This window comes from Balaenoptera borealis (assembly GCF_965194805.1).
Source record: "Balaenoptera borealis genome assembly, chromosome: 14".
NCBI classification, from domain to species: Eukaryota; Metazoa; Chordata; class Mammalia; order Artiodactyla; family Balaenopteridae; genus Balaenoptera; species Balaenoptera borealis.
The window spans coordinates 73,865,481-73,888,120 of record NC_138875.1 but is presented as its reverse complement, the minus strand read 5'-3'; the positions used below and the strand labels follow the sequence as shown (position 1 = coordinate 73,888,120).

At 45.6% G+C, this 22,640-nt stretch overlaps 1 protein-coding gene across 4 annotated transcripts in view; it reads right to left on the bottom strand.

Moving 5' to 3' along the window:
- Window positions 1-22,327, bottom strand: part of SGSM1 (small G protein signaling modulator 1) — a 175,996-nt gene extending 153,669 nt beyond the window's left edge. Inside the window, exon 1 of one of the 4 annotated variants that reach the window (XM_082354435.1) lies at window positions 22,078-22,327. The gene's annotated coding sequence lies outside the window, so the exon portion shown is untranslated. The remainder of the gene's footprint in view (window positions 1-22,077) is intronic. The other 3 variants (XM_082354436.1, XM_082354437.1, XM_082354438.1) reach the window with 3 other exon arrangements.
- Window positions 22,328-22,640: the final 313 nt, after the last annotated feature.

Below are 22,640 nucleotides of genomic sequence, written 5' to 3'. Positions count from 1 at the left end.
CCACAACTACTGAGCCTGTGCTCTAGAGCCTGCGAGCCACAACTACCAAGCCAACATGCCACAACTACTGAAGCCTGTGCGCCTAGAGCCCGAGCTCCGCAACAAGAGAAGCCACCACAATGAGAAGCCCGCACAACGCAACGAAGAATAGCCCCCGCTCGCCACAACTAGAAAAAGCCCGCGTGCAGCAACGAAGACCCAACGCAGCCAATATATAAATAAATAAATAAATAAATAAAATTTATTTTAAAAATAATAATAACAAAATAAAATAAAATATAATGAAATAGGGACTTCCCTGGTGGGCCAGTGGCTAAGACTCCGTGCTCCCAATGCAGGGGGCCCAGGTTCAATCCCTGGTCAGGGAACTAGATCCCACATGCCCCAACTAAGAGCTTGTATGCCGCAACTAGGAGTCCGCATGTCACAACTAAAGATCCTGAGTGCTGCAACTAAAGATCCCACATGCCACAACCAAGACCTGATGCAGCCAAATAAATAAATATTTAAAAAATAAATAAAAAATGAAATATAATCAAATATATAATTTTTTTTACTTATTTACAAATTTGGAAATTAAAGAAACATATAAGCAATTTATAATTCTTCCCCCTTACCCTATCCCAAATGAGTATGGCATTGAGTTTCCTTCCATTTTTGTGTGTGTGTTTTGTTTTTACATACATGTGACCAATCTACAGAACCTCAGCCTGAGAAACGTTGCCATGAGGTGACTCAGGCCCTCCGCAGGGCTCTGTAGAGGCTGAGGGGCCCCCAGGGGTTGGCTCCCTCCCAGCTGGGTGTGGATCCTGCAGAGTCCCCTACTTGATGCTGAGACTACTACGGGCAGATAGGGCTCAAAGCTGGCCCAGGTGAGCTGTCCTGATTGCAGGAGAAGGAGTCCCAGGTGCCTCTGTCCTTCTCACCCTTTTCCCAGGAGGCCTGAAGGAGGGGGAGGGTCAGGGTCACGCCATGCTATCTCATCATATACAATGTTAGCGGATCTAGCATTCAGCCGCTGAGTGGGGGATGCCCCCTTGCTGATGTTAAGGGGGTTGGTGGAGCAGAGCTGGGTCCCGCACTACCAGGATATTAAATAAATCCTGGAAGACTCTTACAAACGTGTATGATGTGAACAACGCAGCCTGGAGTCAGGCACAGGTGGCCTTACAGTAACCTACAGCCCTCTCCTCCAAATGGAGGAGCCATTGGAGGCTTTGGCCCAGCAACCTTAAAAGTTTATGTGGAGTGGGTTATCGCTTCCAGGAAAGATGTTCTCAGGGCACCCTTCATTTGTCTGCATGGGTTTTTACCATCCTCTTGTCTCCCTTGCATGCAATACTGGTCACCCCAGTGTGCTCCTCAGTTTTGCTGGTTCTACCAAAGTGCCAGAAAGAAAGTTAGGAAGCAGTGGAACCCACCTGCCCTTATTTGCCTCCCCTCCCCTCCGCAGTTTACTTGTTTCATACTCCCATTTCCTCTTATTCTTCCACTTTATCTCCTTCCTTCATTCTAATAGAGTAGGAGAGAATTTCTTGACAGCTGGAGAGAAAACAATGGCACATGTCAGAGGCGCCCAGGGCAGGACTACACCCATTGGTGGTAGTGGTGGGAGGGGGCAGGGCAGAGCCAGACTTCACAGGTGGGGCTGGGGTGGCTCCAGCAGGGTGGGCCCAGTCCTTCTGACTCTGACCTGCCTCCTGCCCCAGGGAGGGGGGCACTCAGGGTTGCTCAACACGATTCAGTGACACAGACAGGGTGGTGGGCGGGGACTCTGGAGCCAGGGCAATGCTAAGAAAGTGGAGGAGGACGGCTGCAGAGGGTTTGTACAGATTTTATAGAAGATCCCAGGACCTCAAGTGCCTGGATGAGAACAGGTCCTTCTGGATGAGAATCATTAAAAAGAAGGAAGGAGGGGACGGGGAAGAGCTACATAGAGGAGCTTATGGATTAGAAAAAGAGAGAAAATGTAAAGGAGATGAAAGAGTAAGTAAGTTACATGCAGATTGTTGCCCTCCCGTTCAGAGTCTTCACTGTCAGCAAAGGAGTGTTTTAGTGCCCAAGGACAGCAATGATGCTAGGGGTGGGGGCATGCGAAAGGAGAGCTGAGAATCAGAGTCAAGGTCAGGACTCGGGGCCCCTTCTGTCCCCATCTCTCCCAGGGCCTTGATGGCTTCACCTCTGCAATGAGGGAGAGGGTCTAGGATCTCTAGGGCCCCTTTTCCAGCCCTCGAATTCTGTAACTATGACCAGGACGCCATGCCTGTGTCCTCCTGTGCCTCCGACAGCCAGTCACATCTCCACGGCTTTCTGTGCATAACACTGCCCTCCTCCCAGCTCCCTCCTCTTCCTTTCTTCTTCCCTGCCTTGTCGGCTTAAAGTCCCTTCTCCTTGACAACCTCCACCAACCATATTGTTCTCCAACATATGGGAACATTGCAGGAACAATTGTGGGTGTCCTGCCACTCTCCCTAATCAATCAATGGATCCATGAACCAATCCAACCAAATGCAGGAAGCACCTGTCATGGACCCAGGGTTTCGATGGGCCTCCTGGGAGAGAATGGCAGCCAATTCCACATACAATTTATCTGTCCTGTGCCTGAGGCGATGACCTTAGTTACTTGCTAGATACTTAGTCCTCACAACAACCCTGTAAGTTTTCTAGCTCCTTAGAGGGGATGAACACAAGATTAAAGGTAAAGTAACTTGTCCAAATTCTCTTGGTCTGCAAGTGATGCAACAAGAGTTCTCCAGCAGGAGGATATATGCCCACATGAGTAAACAGTACCTGCTAGATTCTCCCGGAGTCCTGGAAGGACTGGGGAGAAGGGCACAGGGTGGGCATGGCTGGGGTATGGGGGAGCAGGGGCAGCGCTGCCGGGCTGCAGCGGTGGGTTCTGAGAGGAGAAGCGACCCCCTGGCCCTGCCTCCCAGACGCTCTGTCCTGGGGCAGGTCAATCCCAGAGGACCAGGTCAGCAGGGCTCTGAGGGCAAGTGTGTGGAGCCAGCCCGGCAACCCTTCACAGCATCCTCGAGAATTCCTGCCAGCCATGGAGGGGCTCGAGGGGCAGCTGAACATGGGCCTTATTCCTGGTCCCAGGATTTGGGTTGTGGGTGAGGAGCGCAGGCGAGAAATGGGCTCCAGGGTGTGCTCCCCCCTCACCTCTCCAGGAGGACCCAGGAACCCGTGCAGGAAGCTGGGAGGACGTCATCTCTAACCTCCCCACCCCTGGGAGCGCCCTTAAACCAGGAGTAAACCTGAGGGCAGGACATGAGGGTGCCGCCACAAGACCTGAATGTGCAGAGGGAGAGCGTCTGCTTCTCACCCAGCACCGGGATCACACACGAAGAACTGTGTCTCCAGGTTCAAGTGTTCATGAGGGAGTCGTGTCCCATCAGATGGCCTCATCCCAGCTCAACCCCCAAACCCCAACCCAATAACACTCGTGCTTTATTCCCAAGAGATGCCACCCAAACGTAAGCAAAGGTTCTGGTGTTTGGCAGTGGCAAAGGCAGCAACAACTGGTCTCCTGGAAATGATTATCTTAAATAACAAAGCAAGAAAAGGTGATTACAAACACAGCACCCTCAAAGCCCACAGAGGTAATACCTCTTCCTATTAGGTCGTTAAAATACAGAAAACATGGGACTCCCCTGGTGACGCAGTGGTTAAGAATCAGCCTGCCAATGCAGGGGACACGGGTTCGAGCCCTGGTCAGGGAAGATCCCACATGCCGCGGAGCAACTAAGTCCGTGAGCCACAGCTACTGAGCCTCCGCTCTAGAGCCCGCGAGCCACAACTACTGAAGCCCGCGCACCCAGAGCCCATGCTCTGCAACAAGAGAAGCCACTGCAATGAGAAGCCTGCGCACCGCAACAAAGAGTAGCCCCCGCTTGCTGAAACTAGAGAAAGCCCGCACACAGCAATGAAGACCCAATGGCAGCCAAAAATAAAACGCAGCCAAAAATTAATTAATTAATTAATTAATTAATTAAAAAAAATACGGAAAACACAAAACAAGCCTCCACGTTTCCTCTTCCTTCTGATTTTACACCTTTCTTCCTCAGCCGACTAAAGCAGCTGAGCCTTGTTCCCTACCTGGAGAGTCTTCATCCTCGCTGCTTGAGTCATTTATGCTCTCCTCAAGCCATTCTTTAGAAACAGAAACTTGAGCAATAAAGTTGTTAGAGAGAGTGGCTCACTCCTTCCTTCTACTCCAGTGGAGGCCATGCTGGCTCACTCAGCATCACCCGGCTCTTTCCTCTGGGTTCTCAGCCTTCCCTGAGCTCCCTGGAGCCAGAGCCCTTCCCCAAGATCATAGCTGCAAATCTTCTAATGAGAGAGAGGATCCCTCTTCAACTTCTCACTACCCCAATTCCCACCAGATAAGTACCACTCTCACCTGCAAATTTATCAACCTGAAATTCCACCTGTGATGGAAACACTTTGAATTAGATGAGTTCAGCCAACAGACCTGTGCCCAGATCAGGTCAGCTGCACAAGACAGTGTCCTGTGAGGATGGAAATATCCTCTCTACCTTGTTGAATATAGTGGCCGCTAGCACATAACTCTATAAGGCACTTGAAACGTGGTTGGTGTGATGGATGGACTGAATGTTCATTTTATTTATAATTAATTAATTAGTTAGTTATAAACAGGCAAATCTGGCAAGGGAACACCACACTGGATGTCACAGCTATAGAATCCAAAGATGAGGAAGACATAGTCTCCCTCGCTCCGCCTCGTTCATTCTAAGTATAGTTTGCTGGTCTTATCTGACAACGCATTTGTAGGTTCTTCCTGGACTCAGGCACACGTGCCAGGCCTTAAGTGAGGCCCTGGGGACAAAGACAGTAAGGTCAACACCCAGGTTCTAGGGGATTCCCAGCAGGGGGCCCACCTGTCGGCAGAGATGAAGAGCAAGGCCGGGCACACCTGTGCTAGATGTAATCAGAACAGCAGGGTCAGGGGTGAGGGAGGGATGCTTCAGGAGCCCACCCGTCTCATTCCTGATCTGGATTAGAGCCTGGGCAGGCCCCTGGCTTGGTGTGGACCCAGCAGGCCTGGACAAGCTGAGGAGGGACCCTTTCCACTCCTGAACTGGATCCCAGTCCGGGGTGGGGGGATGTACATTAGACATTTATGGGGCCTGAGACGGGTTGTCCAGGGCTGAGCACTGGGGTGAGAATTGATGAGGAAGATACAGGCAGTGCCCTTGCACTGGTCACCTACGTCCAAGGTTCCTGTCCCCACGAGTGGGAGGACACAGAGTTTGGGCCTGAGAATTCCAAGACGATTTCGAAGAAACTCTCAGATTGATGCCTCTCAGTCATAGAGAAGAGTAGCAAGGACCACCTCGACTCTGGGAACATCCCTCATGTCTTTGCTGAGCTTGCCCGGTGCTAGTGCCTGCGCCCCTCCCCAGCTCCACTGCACCTGGAGTGTTCTACAGCTGCCTGGCCACATGCTGTGAGCTCTCTTCAGTTTAAATGCTTTTCTGGGCCGGACAACCCTTGGTTAATATTGTCTAGAAAAGGAGTAGCAGTCATGCAACCTCTGGAAGCTGATGAAAAGTAAAAAATGGTCCCTGTCCCAGCATGAGGGAGAAGAGGTCTCAGAGCCTCCTGTCTCTGGCCGGACCCTGTAGTCCATTCTTGCTGACCCATGTCAGACCTGACTCCTCTTCTCTGCCTCCCACCAACTGCTATGATGCAAAGTGCTGGGTATGTTGCAGTTGATGGAGAAGACAACAGAATAGGAAGGAAGCTCCTCTCTGCAGACACTAAGTTGGATGTCCCTGTTATTCTCACTGCAGCCACTGCACCTCATCCCCCTTCATCCCCACATGGAAGGAGCACAGAGGTAGAGATGGCCATGGCTGGACACAGGTGGTGATGCTGTACTGATTTTTCCCATCTGAAGACTTTGGAATCTATCACCCCTCTTCCTTCCCATGGCCTGGGTACTCTTGTGTCTTTCTTGTGTCCCTCCATATCTTTTTCCTCTCAAGGTCCTGCCCAAGGTTCTGGGCCATGATGTCTCCTATGGAACCCACTGCGCAGCTGCTCTTGGTATCTCTCACTGTAGCCTTTAGTCACACACAGCCAGGGTCCCCTCAAGCACCCCTGGGAATCTGTGATCTAGAGATGAAGGATTTCTAGGACAATCTTGTTATGAGAAACTTGCTTCTGGGGGAAAAAATTGATCTTTTTAATCAAGTAGTCTCCTCTTTTTATTTTGTGGGGAAAAATTTCAACACTCCTGTAGGACAATCAAATTCTATTAAAATGCCATGCATTTCATGGAAGCCATGAAACAAAAGGATCCTCAAGTCAGACTCTGCCTCATTTTATATTTGCATTGACTTCAAACAACTCCCTTGACTTGTTACTTGCTAAGGCTTCAGAAGAAACCCAGACCCTATTTCCTCTGGCAGGTGTGACAGGGACATGAGTGGCGATGTTCCTGTCCCACTGCTGAGTTCCCCGTTCCCCACCTTGCAATGCACAACCTCCCCTTCATCCTCCCAGGAAGGGAGCCCAGCGCCTACCCTGATGCTCGGTCCCTGAAGGAGATCTCTGTACAGTGTTTCGTGCCCAGCACACAGAAACCAGGGCTGGCATAAGTGATGGGAGACTGATTTTCCACATCAGAATGGCATTTCCTATTCTTGCCAACATTTTCTGAAGCAAAATACTAGACCTTAGTTCGTGAAAGTTGGAGTGAATGTCCTTCATTTATCCCTGGAGGATCCTCCTTTCTCAGATTCCTCCAGAACTGGGTGCGACATGTGGGTTCACCTGGGGCTCCTGCAAAAGGAAGGAATGCTGCCCCAGTGCCCAGCTGAGATGGGGGAGGATTAATTCTGAAGCCTCCTGTAATAACAAAAAGAAGCTTTGAAAAAAAAAAAAAGAAGAAGCTTTGGGAATGTGGAGAGGGACAGCAAGGAGGCACCCTTGAGAAAGTACCCCTTTAATGTTAAAGTATCTGAAGGAGCAAGGGCTGGGATTACTGCAATCTCAGCCCTGCCGAGCATCCCACACAAGGATTGGGAACAAGGATTAAAGTCATAATTGATATGCCAAACTCATAGGAGAAGTTTAGAGTCTGTCCCAAGAAGCAGAGGCCCCAGAGAAAGTCCACAGGATTTGGAACTGAAGGGTAAAATCTACAGGGCCTGGTTCCCTATTTGCTGGTTGTACAACTTTGCAGAATATCCCCACGTTCTCAAGTCTCCCATTTCTCATAACTCAAATAGTTACAGATTCTTTTCTTGTATTTGATCAACCAAAATGAGGGGAACGTAAAGGCCAACTCCGAGTGGAGATTTATTATTAAACGAATACTTAATGTCTCAGTAATAGTGATTCTGAAGCCACAGTTTTGTCCATTTAGAACCCTGTGAATGTTTTCCTGGATGGCAACAGTATTTTGTCCCAGTTTATTGAGGTGTGCTTAGCATACAGTATACTGTATATACTGAAGGTTTGCAGTTTGATAAATTTGGACATACATCCTATAGTATAATAAAGATGGTGTCTGGTCTCTGTCCCTGGCTCCTGGCACAAAGCTTCAAAAATCCTTGGAATTTGCTGCATGCTAAGATAGCCTTTGTTAGGCCAAAGAGGTGACTCATTTTGGATCCCTGGATGGCTTTAGGATGGGACTGAAAGGCCAACTGCAGGATTAGATGGTTGTAACTTCAAGCCAAAGTGACCTCCAGGGAGAGGGGAGGGGGCTGGAGATTGACTTCAGTCATTAGGCCAATGATTTGATTAATCGTGCCTACCTAATGAAACACCAGTAAAAACTCTGGACACCCGTACACATTGGAACCTCCAGGATGGCGAACACGTGGTGGGAGGCTGATGTGTTAGGGCTCCACAGGGAGGGGACATGGAAGGTCTGCATCCAGAACCCTCTCAGACCTCACCTGTGTGTATCCTTTATAATAAAACTGTAAGTGTAAGGATAGTGCTTCCCTTAGTTCTATGAATTGTTTCCAGGGAATTATTGAAACCCAGGGGTTGTGGGAACCCCTAAATATACAGCCAGTCCATCAGAAGTGTGGGTGGCTAGGGATCCCCAAATTGCATCTGGTGTCTGATGGAAGGAGAGTCTTGTGGAGGACTTTGTCCTACCTTGTGGGATCTGATGCTAACTCTGGGTGGTGACCATCAGACTCACATTAACGTATGCCCAGATTGGGGGGGGAAACAGAGCATTTGGTGTCAGAAATGGGGGATCCACTACAAGGACCCTGACCCACTGAGACATGTGGTTTGGGAAGAGAAAGGATAAAAGGTTGGCGGGTGAGGATTTTTTGATTCCTGGGTGGCCACAAGGTCATTTACAGTATGGAATAGCAGTTGTGCTGCAGTCCCTTACTCAAAGGTGAACAATATAGTTTAGAGATGATGGACCCAGCTCCTGGGGTTTTGGCTCACTGGATGCATAAGAATTGTAAAATAACAAGAAAAAAGTTCAGTATGTAGCCTGCTCTTTACTGTTATCTGTAATAGCTAAAACCGAATTGAAAGAAAGTTCTGAGTCAGATCTTGGTGTTGACAAGCTCAGATTTTGGGCAGGAGAGAGGACCTCTGAGACCTCTGGTCATCAAAAAGGTAGTCCAAGTCGAGGATGGCAAAACGAAGAACTTACTGAAACCAGGAGGTAGAGTGTGCAGTTGTCTCATTTTCTGGATTGGTATCATCAGCTTCCTGAAAAACCTGTACTGAAATGGCACATGAGGGATTAATGTGGGGGCTGTGTCTTTGGCTTTGAAGGCTGCAAAGTGGAAGAGTGTGTTTGCTCTGATCCAGGACCCACATCTCACTATGGAACAATCACAGAAGGCTGTGCATGATTCAGGCACACCAAAGGTTATTCCCAACAGCCTTGTGGGCTGGATAAAAGGCCCTGTGAAGTCTGTTTCCCCTGAGAAGAAAGACTGTCTGACTCCCCCTATAAATGCCAACTAGTACATCTCAGATGAAGCAGCTGAAATGCTTTGCACACAAGCCATGCCACACTGGCTTTATGGAGATCAGGATTTTAATCCACAGAGTATGCCCCTTACCCAAGACATGGTAAGTGCTGTGATTAAAGGGCCTCTTTTGCATGGACACGCCATGTAACCTAACTGCTGCCAAATCAAACAGCGCCCCAAAATGATTTATGAGATTTTTCTGTCTCAGTTTCCCCTTACGGGTCTTATAGATGCTAATTAAAAAATAGACTAACTTTATGGGCTTCCCTGGTGGCACAGTGGTTGAGAGTCTGCCTGCCGATGCAGGGGACACGGGTTCGAGCCCTGGCCCGGGAGGATCCCGCATGCCGCGGAGCAGCTGGGCCCGTGCGCCACAACTACTGAGCCCGCGCAACACATCTACTGAAGCCCGCGCACTCTGGAGCCTGTGCTCGGCAACAAGAGAGGCCCGCGCACGCGACGGGGAGTGGCCCCCCCTCTCCGCAACTGGAGAAGGCCCGCGTGCAGCAACGGGGACCCAACGCAGCCAAAAATAATAAATAAATTTTAAAAAAAAATAGACTAACTTTAAACAGTGGCAAAAGGCAGAAGGGAGAGTCAAGGGACTCATTCCAGCAGAATGGAAATCTTTGCATGGTTCTGAGGAATGGGATGAATAAAGCTGACCTTAATGGCATTGAAACAAAAGTCTTAATGGAGCACCATCAAAGGATGAGTGGACCAATTGGACGTGGGTCCTCAAACATGTCTTTCCACTCTATTTAACCCAGTTTGGAGCAATTTTAAAAGTCAGGAGGCAAAGACTACAGTGAGAAACCCAACTGGGAGTCACTTGGGATGACAGTCAAGCAGACTCACCTAGATAAAGACTGACAAAGGGGCCAGTGTATCTTGGCTCAAGGCTCTGCTGGGGGACCCAAAGCCTTATGCACATGAGTGGGTGGAATGATTGGGGAGGGAGGAAGGGAAGTTTCCTGGGCTCCTTGACAAAAGAACTTCATGAACTGTGTAGCACCCAAATCTGTGGGTGAGACAGGACCTCAAAGAGCCTACAATTAAACTGAGAAAATAACAAAAATGCATGAGTTAATCAGATTAAGGTGGAAAGTTTGGATGAAAACTGGAATGTTTATGCAGGCTCTGTGTGAAGTGGCTGTGTCTGTTTTACCTGAACATATTATGGGGATGGATATTGGGTCTGACTGAGGAATGTTTCCCTTGCCTGGCATAAAACAGAAGGTACGTAAGTCCACCCTTCAAGCAATACTAATTGCTAAATGGGAAGCAGTAAAAATGTCAGAACCTACAGAGTATAAAATAGAAGCTTAAGTGTTGGTACAGACAAATTCTCGCTACAGTAGACCCATGTAGAGTGTAGACTGGGGTTTATGGCAAAACCCTGTGATCCCCTCCCAGTGACCACTGCTGGGATAACGGACTAGAGAATTTCCATATGAGGAGCAATTATTATCTTGCTATCGGACATTAACTGACTCTGCCCTACAACTGAAGGACATAAAATAATCTTGAAACCTGAAATACCCATAATATCTTGGGTGACAGTAGAGGGACATTCTAATAGGGAGGGGAAAGCCCAGATGAGTTCCATAATAAAATGGAAATGGTTTGCACAGGAGCATGCTGTGAGGGGATTGCAAAGACTTGTTCAGTGTATTCGTGGGCAAGTACACTCATTTTCTCTAGGACTGACTTTGGAATCACATGAGGAGCTACTGATTCCACTGCCACTTGGGACAGGGCCCTATAAACAGCTCTTGACTGACCAATAAAGAGCGGCTTAGCTTTTAGATGACAGTTCCAAGATGAAGAGATAGTTTCCTGTTTGGAAGACCATCACTCTGATCAAAGAAGGTAAAAATAAACTAGCTCCATGCCCCTATATTGCATGCCGTTTGGGTTTTTACGGACGCATGGGTGGTGACCAATAGCTTGGCCATATGGTCAGGCCAAAAGGCAATGGAAAACTGGCCTATCAGAAGGATGCCCAGATGGGGCATGGCCCTATGGAAATCACTATGGAAATTTGAAGACTGAATTAAAGTAGGATATGTCAATGCCCATCAGAAAAACCAATCTTCAGATTTGTAAGATGACTGGAATCGATGAGTTTGGATATACTAATGTGCTTGCCTGAGGTGGCCTCCTCGGTCCACGGACTGTAGTAATGGACTGAGTCTGCATGCATTCCTCTTGTGCCCTCTGAGACACAAAATGCCAAGAAGAACTGTTCTGTCTGTCGACAAGAGAGACACAGACTGCTGATGGCCGTGGAGTGGATTCCCCAGGGGGAAAGCTGGCAAGTGGATTACACTGGACTAATGCTGGGGCCCCAGTGGGCTATACCTAAGTCCTGACAGGAATAGATACTGACTATGGACTGGAGTGATGTTATCAGGTGGTACATGCCAATGCTCACACTACAACAAAAGAGTCAGAACAGAAGGTCCTGCACTGAGCAACACAATGCTCATCCTCAGAGGAATGGTTTGGTAGAGAACTGGAATAGGCAGCTAAAGCATTGATTTGTCTAAAACAGGGGGAGATAGAGGCATTAACAGACTTGCTTATGTGCCCTCACAAGTGTTTGCTCACACTCACTGTGACAGGCGCCAAAGGCATTTCCCCATTAGATAGATCCTTCTGCTTTTTTGGTGGATCTGAGGGAGAGGGCGTGGGAGAGGATGCTGCTTTGACTATGCAGTTCTCCCCATTGGGGGAAGATGATGGTATAATTATATATTTTTCTTTTCCTCAGCCATCACCTCAACTTTCTTCCCCTACCTGATGTAAACAGTAGTCACAGGACTGGGCTGCAACTACAATCAGAAGCAGGCATGGGTCCTAGGCAAGAAACTGTAACTCTACTTTTACACGTTTATGTCAATTTTCCTAAGGGCCTGATTGAGTGAGTCCTGCTTTCACTCCCTCAAGCCAAAATGGGGTTAATGGTGAATGCGCTTATATTGCCCAGTGGTAGAAATAGCCCATTCATTCTGTACAAATGGAGAGAAGCAGAAATAATAGCCAAAGGTAAAGGAATGAATACATGGGTTATGCAGAGAGGGAAATCCAATATTCTTCTAAAAAGGCCCTTAGCTCAATTATGCCAGATGCCTAAAAGGCTGAAGCCACATAGAGCTGAGACCACTCCTTCTTTTGGAACCTGACAATCTCAAACAGAAGCCTGCAAACCTGTGTGGCCCTGGCCCAGGAGACATTTGGTCATGTAATATGATGACGGGCTGGACTATTTATTCATAACTAAAAGGAACGCATTTTTCAGGTTACATCTATAATATTGAGATGCGGTCTAACACTGGCATTGTTGGCAAGATTATAATACTGATACTGATAGTTAAATGTATTGGGAAATACATTTGAGTTAAAAACCTACTATCTGTACCCTACACTTGCTCCTCCAAACATGAGCTATATTCACATCAGTACTATTGCTGTATCTATTATGTAAATGCTATTCCAAATGTAGATGCTCAGACAGGTATGATCATTTTGCTATAAGGTAACCATGGTCAAAGACTAGGAGAGGGGAGGGCAGACAGAGATTGGCTTCAATCAATGGGCCAGTGTTTAAATCAATTATGCCTGCAGAGTGAAACCCCAATAAAAATTACGGACACCGAAGCGCGGTGGAGTTTTTTGTTTGGGGAACAGACAGATGTGCTGGGACGGTGACGTGCCTGACTCCACAGGGGGAGGGGATGGGAGCTCTGCTTCCAGGACCCTCCCAGGCCTCGCCCTATGTGTATCCTTTATAATAAAACTGTAATAACAAGTATAGCACTTTCTTGAGTTTTTTGAGTCATTTATAGCGAATTATCAAACCTGAGGGGGTCATGGGAACCCCTGAATTTACAGCCAGTCTTTTGGAAGTTTGGGTAGCCTGGGAACCCACAAAATGTGGCTGGTATCTGAAGAAACGGCAGTCATATGGAGGACTTTGTCCTTAACTTGTGGGATCTGATAGTAACTCTTGGTGGTTAGCGTCAGAATGACATTGCAGTGCACCTAACACATATATCCGTGAGGCAATGGCAATGGGATATTTTACCGAGAACGTTGACACCTGCAATTTTGCTGTGTAAAAGGAATATAGGGGAAAGACACACACACGCACACACACACAAAACTGCACCGCACAAACTCACATACAGACACACCCCACCCCCTAGGACACAAACCTGTACCATCTAAAGGGATTACAATGGCTTGCAGAAACACGGCCAAAGTTCTTTACCTAGAAAATTCACCTATATCCTCCTGTTTGACTAGATATCTAAGGGCTTGAGATTCTATAATTGTCAGAATCATAAAGATCTTTTAAATATTTTAAAAATTAAATGTAGAACTAAAAACATGGAAAGGAATCACAGACGATCAGAAATGTCCAGACAGATTATTAAAGGAAACAACTGAACTACTAGAAGTGAAAAATACAGAAATTAAAATTAAAAACTCATTTAATGAGCTATAGCAGAAGATTAGAGATAGGTGAAGAAAGAAACATAGAAATGGACATTAGGTCTGACGTATTTTCCCAATTCAGTATACAAAGAAATGGAATGTTCAAATAAAGAGGTAAAACAATATGAAACACAGAATGAGAAGCTCTGATCATCTTCCAACTTTATTCCAAGGAGAAAATGAAGAGAATGGGAGAAAGAAAACACTGGAAGTAATCACGGCCGAGCATTTCCTAGATTTGATAAAAATATGTGAATTCTCACCTTCAGAAAGCAGGATGAAAACCCTAGCACGTGAATCAATAAAAAATCCACGTAGAGCTATATTGCGGTGCATCTCAAGAAAAACAAATGGAGCGACCAGAAAGGGCTATTCTTATCCTGTAAGAACAACCAGCAGAAGTACAAACAAAAGGAACTGAAATAACACTTTCATATGTTAAGATTCAAAAGAAGATCAGTGTAGAATTATAGACTTTTACTTGTATTCAAATCACAGTGAAAAGAAACAGTAAAGATGATTTTTCAGAGACAAACTGAGGTAATTAAAGGGACAATGATCTCAGAATGAAAGTTTGAGATGTTGGGATGTTTAGTGAAGATTGGTGAGCAGAAATGAAGTACTCACCAAATGAAATAATAGTATTTTCCAAACTGGGAGTTAAAAAAAAAAGGGGGCTTCCCTGGTGGCGCAGTGGTTGAGAATCTGCCTGCCAATGCAGGGGACACGGGTTCGAGCCCTGGTCTGGGAGGATCCCACATGCCACGGAGCAACTGGGCCCGTGAGCCACAATTACTGAGCCTGCGCTTCTGGAGCCTGTGCTCTGCAACAGGAGAGGCCGCAATAGTGAGAGGCCCGCGCACCGCGATGAAGAGTGGCCCCCACTTGCCACAACTAGAGAAAGCCCTCACACAGAAACGAAGACCCAGCCATAAATAAATAAATAAAATTAAATTAAAAAAAAAAAAAGAAGCAAACTACTAGACAAAAGTAACATGTAGGGTGAGAAGGATGGCAATCAGATTTGAAGAGTTCTCATTTTGTTCAGAGTGAGGTAGGCACAAAGATTACTTTGCATTGTAAGCTAATTCTGCATGTTAAACTTTTAAGAGTAACTTTAAATACACAATAGTACTATGGTAAAAATTACAGTTGGTCAATCCAAAAGAAAAAAGAAAAGGAGAAAGGAAGCATCAAACCATCAGGACAAATAGCAAAAAACATAGTAGAAATAAATACAAATATATCAAAATTATAATAGAAATAAATACGATTATAAAAATATTCACTTATACTAAATTTAAATGGGCTTAACATGAGAGTTAAAAAGCCTGTATCCAGATTAGATAAACCATACAAGACATGACTACATATAAGTACACATACATACTTTTGATTAAAATGTTGGGAAGTTATACTAGGCAAACACTGGCGAAAGAGAAAGATTATTGAAGCTACATGAATAAATAGCAAACTAAATATGGTTGGAGACCAAAAGCACTGTTTTGTCTTTAGAAGGTCAATACATAATAATAAATTGTGTGATTCAAAAAAAAGAATCGTAATTCTCAACTCCAACACCAACTAGCTTGGACAAATCACTTTCCTTATCTGGGCTTCATTTTCCAGATACAACCCTTGGGGATAACAGCACCCATAGCTTGGTGGTGGTGAATGAAAGGACACAGTGAGTCCCCTATAGTAAGTGGAGTAACGGACGGCTTGTGTAATGGAGAATGAGCTCTTTGGGGGCAGGGATGGCTCCTACTCTCCCACCCGCCCCTCGGGCCCCACTCAGTGCCAGGCACACAGTAGGTGCTCAGATGCCCGAAGGAAATGAATCTTGTTTCAGTTCTTTGTGCTGCAGCCCCAGAGAGCCAGCGCCAGCTCCTGAGCGCTCTCCCCTCCAGGCCAACTCTCCTGTGTTTTTCCATCCCATTTCCCATGAGGTGGAGACAGAGCACCAGCCCCGCCCCTGCCTCTGGGCTGAGGCTGGTGGAGGTGGGGTGGCAGCTGCTCCTCCAGGGCACACCTCCCAGTGGAGGCTGGCAAGGAGGGAGGAGGGAGGGGGAGAGGAAGTCCCTCCAGAGTTAGCCCTGCTTTCCCAGGGGCCCAAGGTCCTCAGACAGGAGAGTGAGGCTTCAAGCCCAGCACCCCTACTCCTAGCTGTGTGACTGTGGACATGTCACCTCACCTCTCTGAGCCTCCCTTCCTGTACAATGGGGCTGTTGATGACACTGGCAGCCCCTTAGGATTGTGGGGAAGGTGGTGAAGTGTGGAGCATACCGTTGGCACTCCATAAATGCACCAGGCACTGCTGTCTCTCATTTTTTACAGTACAGCTCTTGTCTTCCACAGATGGAGAAACTGAGATCCAAAGAGGGCCAGTGTCTTGTCCAATGTCGCTGAGCCTATACCTTGCTGGTTCCAGCTCTGGCCTTAGCCATTCTCCCTGCGCAACCCCAAACAACCAGCAGGGCTGGGCCTCTGGGTAGACCAGGCAGGGGTCTCCTGGGCTGAGGGAGTGGGGAGGGTGTGGCGTGGAGGAGAGCATCAACAGTAATACCGCCTTGCTGAGGGCCTTACTTGTATTCTCATTAAATCCTCAAAAAGCTATGAAAGCGGTGTTACTGTCATCTTCATTTTACAGATGAGGAAATTGAGGCTCAGAGAGGTGAAGTCACTTGCTCAAATCACACAGTGGTGGGAAGAAGGGTCTTACTTAACCCCAGCCCCAGATCTATTTGTTGAATGAAGGAAGAGACAGTGGATGATCCGGGGACATACAGTGAATTCTTGGTTTAGGGGAGTTCAGCCTGCCTCCCCCAACCCTGAAATGGTGAAGGGCTACAATGCCAGCATCTTCTGGGCTTCTGGCTCTTTTGAAGCTCTCAGAGCTCCAGAAGAGGACAGCCCTAACCTCACCCCACTCCCCATGCCCACCTCTAGTTGGCAGAAGCCTCCCCTGCGCAAGCACAGCCCCAAGGAGCAGCAGCAGGGCAGCGTTTAGAACTGCAGGGGGCCACACCCACACGGCACCTGTCCAACCAACGTCTGCTCTGTGCAACCAGGCAACGTTCAGAGGCCCATCAGTCTTTCTCCCCAGGACTGCTCCAGCTCCAGCCATGGACCTGGAGTCTTAGCACCTGGTCCCACTGTATATGTTGTCTCCTCCAAGCCTGGCACCTCCCCCCACCCCCCAGTCTCCTACAGCCCTCCAGCCTCCAGGAGGAGGGTCCTGGCTGTGGGCCCCATGTGCCTGCAGGCCTCCAGGTGCACTGTTTGCAGTGCACCCTCAAGGAGACACAGGGAGGTGTCTCAGCCTCTGATTCCCCAAGTGGGAAGGCCAGTCCCAAAGTCTCATAGGAAGAAAGCAGAATCCCCCACCTGAAAAGATATTCACAGTGAGCCTCCCAGGAGGTGCTGTGACCCCATTTTATGTGAAAACTGAGAGTCACGAGTGAGTGGATGAGAGTTTCGGAAATGGAAACTGGAGTCTCCCACCCCCTGTCTTATCAGTAACTGGCCCTGCTTCATGGGGCTGGGGATGTCAGAAGGGGCCTCACCCTGATGATGTAGTGGAAAGAGACTGAACTGTGGCTCCACGGTTTCAAGCAAACCTCACTTTCTTCAGTCTGTAAAATGGGAAGATAAGGTTTCTGTATCAGTTTTCTAGTGCCGTGTAACAAACCATCCCAAAGTGTAGTGATGGGGTCCTAAGTAGCAATAAAAATAATAGCAATTATTTGTTCATAGTAGGAACTCAAAACGTGTTACATTAACAATTCTCATTTTACAGATGAGGATCAGAGAAGTTGAATAACTTACCCAGGGTCACACAGCTAATTAGTGGAAGAGCTGGAATTTGCACCCAGGGCTATCTGATTCCCAAGCTCATGTTCACGGCTGCTATCCTCTGCAGCTGTGCCAGAGTGTGTTATTCAGTTCCAACATTAATAGGGATTAATCATTTACAGTACTTATTCTGGGTTGCAAGCCCTGTTTCTCCCTTCTGACCCTCTCCCTCATTGTTCTCAGACAATGAGAATGTCTGGCCACATTTCAAAGAAGCCAGTTGACTGGTCTGCTTCTCATCTATATCCCAGGGTCAAGGGCAGTTGATCCAGGCACAAAGTAGAAACCAGGGGTAATTAGTCTGAATAAGTCACCCACCCATACCTGCAAAGACTGAGTAAATAAACTCGACTTCCACTCTCTCCAGGCTGTAATGAGGCACTCCAACCCCCTTCTGGCGGGACAGGGGTATGGTGGTGCCAGAGAAGGCTGAGTATGGAGTCAGGACTTTCATCCCTGCCAGATGATGAGGAAGTCCTCCACTCCTCAGTGTCAGTGGATTTTGGAGAGAGCCTGGACTTCCAACAACACCCAGACATAAAGAGGTGGCCTCCCTCTCCCCACTGGGGTGATGTCAGAGGAGGCTTTTACCACCACTCAGTGTTACTGAGGCCACTCTCCCTACCCTTGATGTCAGTGAGGTCACATGGGGAGCACTAATGAGGCACTCATACCCCTCCCTCCCACCGATGTATCACTGGAGCCCTAGTGGGGAGCTGGAACTCCACTCTCCTGTCCCATCCTGACCAGCAGTAAGGAGAACCTCAGCCCTCGAGGGTTAATGGAGGCCAACTGGGAGACCTGGATTCCACACTCAACTGGCAGTAATGAGGCAAGACCCTCTTCCCCTTGAGCAGGGTCAGAAAATCCAGCTAAAACAGAACATTTAAATAAGATCCAGAGTCTCATCATACTCATAATGTCCAGGTTTCAACAGATAATTACTCATCACACCAAGAACTAGGAAGATTTCAAACGGACTGAACAAAGACAATCAGTAGATGCCCACACTGATGTGACAGGGGTGTTGAAGTATCTGACAAGGATTTTAAAGCAGCCATCGTAAAAATCCTCAAATAAGCCATTAAGAATATACTTGAAATCAATGAAAAAATAGAAACTCTCGGCAAAGAAAGAGAAGATACAATGAAGAACCAAACTAAAAGTTTAGAACTGAAAAATACAATAATGAAAAATTAAAAGAAATTAATGGGTTGGTTTAAGATTAGGATAATGGAGACACAGGGAAATATCAATGACCTTGAAGACACAGCAATAGAAATTACCCCGTCTGCAGTCAAATGCTCTACCACTGAGCTATACCCCCAGAAATTACCCCAACTGAACAACAATGAACATAGTCTCAGGGACATGTTATATTCACATCATCAGAGTCCCGGAAGAAGAAAAAGAAGGCGGGGTGAATAAGTACTTGAAAAAATAATGGCTGAAAAGTTCTCAAATTTGACAAAAGACATAAACCTATAGATTCAAGAAGCTGCGTGAACTTCAAGCTGAACAAACCCAAAGAAATGCACACCAAGACACATCGTAGTCAGATTTCTGAGAACCAATGACAGAGAAAACAGTCTGGAAAGCAGTGAAAGAGAAATGACACACTATTTATCAGTGAAAAACTAAGTGATGGCGAATTTCTCATCAAAAATCATGCGAGCCAGAAGAAAGTGGCACACTATTTCTTGAGTACTGAAAAATAAGAACTGTCAACCTAGAATCCTAGATCTAGTGAAAATGTCCCTTAGGAATGTATGGGAAATGAAAACATTCTCAGATGAAGGAAAGGAAGAATAAAAGTGCTTTATTTGCAGATGACTTGATTGTCTATAGAGAAAAATCCCAAGGAATCTACCAAAAAAGAAAAAACAACACAAAACAAACAAAAAAACCACAACAACCCAGAGAACAACAAAACTCTAGAATAAATAAGTGACTTCAGCGGTTTGCAAGATAGACATAAACTTACATAAAGATTAATTAAAATCAATTACATTTCAATAAACTACTATCAAAAATCCAGAAATAACAAAAATAAAATCACTGTATCAATAAAATAGTAATTAGGAGGAGGTGATCAGTTTATCCTGCACATAAGAACAGTCTGTGAGCTGGAAGCATTCAGACCCACAGTGGAATGAAGCTCAGAGTTACATTGCTATAGAACTGCTTATACAGTGAAAATGCAGAAGCTGTTTATTCTTTACAAAGGTTGTTTATAGCATTGGGGTTTTTCCTAATGACAGGGGATTAGTTAAAAGCGGTTATCTTATTCCAATTTTGGAAAACAGTTTGTTTCATTTATGATTTTCAGAGGCATTTACAAGAAACAACCCAAGGTGAGTTTTGGTTACACAGCAGGATAAGCTAAACTAAGTATCACTTATGTGGCTTAACAGGTTTTGTCTACTCAAGAGAATTTTCAAGTCCAGTCTCCATTTTGTATTTAATTTTAACATCAGCAATGAACACACGGACAAAATTTTAAAATATTGATACAATTAACATTTACAACAGCTGAAAAAAAGAGAAATTCTTAGGTGTATTTCTAATAAAACATACACAGGACTTGCATGCTGAAAACCACACAACACTGTGAAAGAAATCAAAGAAGATGTAGACAAAGGAAGCTGCATACCATGGTCATGAATCGAAAGAGTCAACCTAGTAAACATATCAATTGCCTATGGACGATTTACAGGTTTAATGTAATTCCTATTGAAATACCAGCAAGATTTTTATCATTATAGATGAGATTATTACAATATTTATATGGAAAAGCAAAGGAACTAGAATAGCTAAAACAAAATTTTTTTTAAAGAAGAAAATGGGAGGAATCAGTCACCTGATTTCACAACTTAATTTATAGGTACAGTTATCAAAACTTTGTGGTATTGACAGAAGAACAGGTGCATAGATCAATGCAAAATGATAGATAACTCAGAAATAGACCCATAGCAATATTCCCAACTGAGTTTTGACAAAGGGCCAAAAGCAATTAATGGATGAAAGATGTTCCTTTTCCAGAAATGATGCTGGAGCAATTGGACATCCAAAAAAAAAGAAAAAAAAAAAAACTACAACCTAAGTGTCACATGATATACAAAAAGTAACCAAAATGGATCACAGATATAAATGTAAAACTATAAAACTTTTTGGAAAAACTTCTGTAAGAAAATCTTTAAGATGTGAGGCTAGGCAGAGGCTTAGAACTGACACACCCAAAGCAAAAACCTTAAAAGGAAAAACTGATAAACTGGACTTCATCAAAATTAAAATATTTTGCTCTGTGACCTTGTTAAGAGGAGGAAATAAACTGTAGATTAAGAGAAAATATTAGCAACAAACATCCAAAAAAGCAGTATTGTCTAAATATGTAAAGAACTCCAGACATATCAGACATTACACTGAAGAACTGACAAGTACAGATTCTTTTAAAGCATAGATGTTTCTAATTAAAAAATCTTATAATGTTTTAGGTCATAAGGAAAGTCTCAGTAGATTCCAAAGACTCAGCATCATACAAACACATTGTCTGTGTATAAAATAACTCTCAAATATCAACAATAAAAAACAAACACCCCAATTTTAAAATTGGTAAAAGACACGAAGAGTCATTTCACCAAAGAGGAATTTACAGAGAAAAAATAATTTTTGACATTCATTAGCCATCAGGGATGAAAACCACAATGAGATACCACTATATATCTATCAGAATGGCTAAAATAAAAAATAGTGAGAACACCAAATTTTGCTGAGGTTGGAGAGGATCTGGATCATTCATAGATTGCTGGTAGAATGTAAAATGGTACAGCCATTCCAGGAAACATTTGGGCAGTTTTAACCAGTAAACTAAACATGCCCCAGCAATTGCGCATCTCTTTTTTTCCCAGAGACATGAAGACTTATGTTTACACAGAAACCTTGTACATGGATGTTTATAGCAGCTATATTCATAATAGCTAAAAACTAGAAAGAACCCACATGTCCTTCAGTGGGTGAAAGGCTAAACTAACTGTAGAACGTCCATACTACCAAATACTAGTTAGCCATAAAGAGGAAGAGACTATTTATTTACCTAACATCTTGGATGAACCTTCAGAGAATTACGTGAGTGAAAAAAGCCAATCTCAAAAGGACTGTATGGTGTATTTACACAACATTCTTGCAACTACAGAGAAAAAAAAGTAGTGGAATCCAGGGGTTAAGGAGAGGCTGCATGGAGAAGGGAAGGGGATGTGGGAATTAAAGGGATATGAGGGACCCTTGTAGTGATGGATCAATTCTGTATCCTGACTGGACCAATGTCAATATCCAGGTTGTGACATTGTACTATTGTTTTGCAAGATGTTACCATTAGGGGAAACTGGGTCAAAGATCCGTGGGATCTCTTTGTATTATTTCTCACAACTGCGTGTGAATCGACAGTGATCTCAAAATAAAAACTTTGATTACAAAAAAGTGAGGCATCTCATTCGCAGCGGGATCATTCGGTACTTTTCCAGCCCCCTGTTTTCCAGAAGGAAGCACCCCCATTGCCGTGAGACTCCAAGATTATTAAAGTAGGATTAATTTTAATATTCTCCAAGCTTTGTCCACGTCTATCACTCAGTGAGGCGTCCTGCCTACTCAAATTACTCTACGGGCTTCTAGTCTCTCATTTATTTCATATTATTATTCGTTAATGCATCCAAAGGACTAATTGACTCACCTTCCAGGGTCCAGGACTGTTGAGGAGATTTCAGGTGATTACGCAAATAAAGTACTCAGCGTAGCATCTGGCACATATAAGTAGAGCTTAATGTTAGTCATAAAGGGCAAAGTCTAGCTGGGGAAAGCCTGCTGGGACTCCATTTGGGCCCAACCTTCCTCCTTGGCACACCTGCCTCCCTCAGACAGACAAGAGGCGGCGCAAAATGGCGCGGGTCTTGGCGGAGGAATTGGCCTTCTCTCCGGGATGCGGCCGGGGCGGGGTGGGGCGGGGGCGGGGACGCCCCAGTCCAGCCCCAGTCAGGAGGCCCTGGTTGGACACGGTGTTGAAGGGGCGGGGCCTCAGCGCAGGGCGTGGTCTGCATTGCTCGCGCTTTTTCGTCCAGGCCCTCAGCAGGGAGGAGGCAGAGGTACCGCTTTAAAGTAGCCCACCTAGAGTCCGTCATACAGAGTGAAGTAAGTCAGAAAGAGAAAAACAAATACGGTATGCTAACACATATATATGGAATCTAAAAAAGAAAAAAAAAAGGTTCTGAAGAGCCTAGGGGCAGGACAGGAATAAAG